Genomic DNA, 3,102 nt, shown 5'->3' on the forward strand with positions numbered 1-3,102 from the left:
CAGCCACCTCCTGAAGCGACACGGCAGGAGGCTGGGGGGAGAGGTGTTCAGGAGGCCAGCCGGGTGGCAGAGACGTCAAGGGAATCCAGCACTGTGACGATTATCAAGAGCCACGTGCACAATTATAACTTACACCAGGAGCTCCCAGTTGTTTCTCTCACGGAAAGCACCCGTTGCCCTGGACTGATGGCACCTTCCCCTCCCTCACACGCCGATGCCCTGCCTTTGACCACCCCTGACTTCGTCTTCATGTTGTCCCCAACCGTTCTTTTCCACCATGGCATCTGCACGCCATATACACCAAATCAAGCGCTCCTCAGCTTTAACACGAAGTCACGCCCTGACGGCTCCCAAAGGTTGGTTCAAGCGTGTCCTGGCAGCTCCCCCCGTGCCTGCCCGCGGAACAAGCGGCTCTCCGCGACCGCTGGCCGTTTCCCGGCTGTTAGGGCATCGGGGGGTTGACTGCTCGGGGTTTCCTCACTACGATTCCCGCCAGCGTAGCACCGCTGCCAGGACGGCAGCGCGGATAACGCCCGCCACCCGCGCCGCTCCGCAGGGCGCAGCCCACACCAAGCGCCGCCCGGGCGGGCAGGCCTCAGCCCGGCGGCCGCCACCGCCAGGGGCTCCCCCGCCCAAACCCCGCTCAGGAGGGCGGCGAGCCGCGGCTCGCTCGTCGCGACGGGCCACCGGGCACCGCCAACGCCCGGCGCTGCCCCGCGGGCGTCGCGGCCGCCCCGGGGCGCGGGCAGGGCCGGGCAGCGCAAGGAGGCGCGGCCCGGCCAGGCTCGGCCCGGCTGGGTTCGGCCCGGCTAGGCTCGGCCTCCCCCGCGCGGGGCGGGGCCGGGCCCTCCGGCGCCTTAAAGCGGCGATGCCGGCCGCACGAGGTCGACAGGAGGAGGTGCCGCACGACTGGTGCGGGGCTGCGGCCCGGCAGAGCCCAACAACCCCCAAAACGTGCCCTTTGGTGGCCTGAACACCCGGTGTTCTGCAATGCACACACGCGCACCCACACACTCACCCCGCCCCCACACCCCTACACGCACAGAGTTTCCTCAGTGACAGCGAATCCACTCTGCACTCGCTGTTGCTGTGGAACAAGAAATTATCCTTAATCTTGTTGTTAATTATCACTACAATTGGCATGGTTGTTATCAATGATGTCTGACACGAGCATTAGGCAGTGTAGCCATATGCACTGTAAGTCTTCTATTATTTACTTGGGGTAAGTTCCCGCTGCAGCACCACTACCTATTTGCTTCTAATGCTTATCCCTGATCGTTGTGTCCTCTAGTTTTTTTCTTGCAGAGCAGGGAACGAGGACGACACATTCTTCGATGGCAAAATTCATCAAGGGAAACTCATAGGGAAAAGCGGTCGTTAGTGGTGCCTTTTTTTATTGCACTAAACGGAGGCCAACGGGATGCTTTTAGCTGTGTCCCAGCTTTTCTGTGGAGATGCTTTGTTTCATTACAGCTGCGCTCAGGCATTTTATTCGATCGGATCCAGCCAGCCCAGCGCTTAGGCTCGCAGCAGCTCACCCTTTGCCTGCAGGCAGCCAGCAAGCCAGTGGCTCCTTGGGCAGAGCTGAAACAGCAATGCCCGTGGCCCAGGCCTGCCATGTGTTTCACCTCCTTGTCTTGCACAGGTGAATGTTGCCAGTGCTCACTCCCACACCAGCCATGACAACCAGAGCCAACCTTGCACCCAAAAATACTGACAAGGACACAGAGGCACCTTCCCACCCACGTGAGGAGTGCTCAGGACCGGGAACTGTGCTGTGGCTCTGGTAGGGGAGGTGAGGGCAGGTGACTGCAAATGATGGCACTAAAGTGCTTGAAGCGATCAGTGGAGACGGATGCGGCCCTGAGCTTCTCCTGGGGAAAAGTACCTAGCTACACTTTCACGGGAGCAGGCCGCAGCATTCGAATCCAGAGCTGCAGTGGTGCAAACCTTACACTTGTGAGCATTTATCAGCTTGCTTTCATACAAAACTGCAGTTGTAGTCAAAATGCCATCCAGACACCAATTCTAGCCCTTACTCCTCCATCTGACCCTGTCAGGAGGAAAGCCACTCAGCTGGCAGCTTAGAAAACCCCTCTATGCCCCAGGGAATCCCTTGGTAGAGAAATCAGCAGTGCAGCTCCCTGTGGAGGTGCCCTGTGGAGGGATGGCTGTGGGAGAGGGGATGTGAGCATTGTTCTCTGCTCCTCTCTATTTTGTAATATAACGGACCGCCGCATCTCCTTGGCACAGTCCTTGGGGGCTTTTGAAATTAGGCTTGTCAAGAAAGAAGTCGAAGGCCCTAGAGAGCCATCTGATGAAGAGCAAGTGAGTTTTTATGTGCTCTAAACCCTCCCACCCAATTTTTCCCCTGCTGCCAGGCAGTCCACCCCTTTCAGCATGCATTAGCGAACATCACAAGCCTATTGGAAAAAGTGCTGGAAATGAAAAATGAAATGTACTCTATTTAGTCTTCAATTAAGGAAGAAGAGTTTACTCCATCTCTCTAGGGCAGCAAAAACTGGAGCAGTGTGTTAGGTTCATTGAACATTAATGATCTTTTCCTATTATGCTAAATTATTGTTTCCTTAGCCAGTGATCAAATACAATAGCTTTATTAAAGGCCGTTTCAGTTAGAAAAAAGAAAGTGCCTTTCTGCTGCAGTAGCTCTTATGAATGACAAAGGAGTGAGGGCCTTACAACAGGGTGATTGTTGGAAACAAGGGAAGTGATGGTCCCTGCTGCTTCTGCAGATGCCCTCACCTTTCCCCTGCCTCAGTAACAGAGACATGGAGCTGCCTGAACGAGAGGCTAATTTCAGCTTCGTGCTCACCAGATTGCAGGCTCCTCTGGTCCTCTCCACTACGTGGCAGGCACCACTGAGCAGGTCTCTGGTGGTGCCCTGCCCACAAGTACACAGAGCTCACTCCACAAAAAAATAGAAAAAACCCTAAAAAGACATTTAACTCATGACCTGAGCTGGATTAAAATGTGTGCTTTCGGTAGCAAGGAGCAAGTGCGGGCTGTAATAATGCAATCCTGTGGGGAAAAGATAATCTGGAGCAAAATGAGCCAATTTCAGTGCAAGTCTATGGAGGCAAT

Source organism: Platalea leucorodia, assembly GCF_965183815.1.
Source record: "Platalea leucorodia genome assembly, chromosome: 7".
NCBI classification, from domain to species: domain Eukaryota; kingdom Metazoa; phylum Chordata; class Aves; order Pelecaniformes; family Threskiornithidae; genus Platalea; species Platalea leucorodia.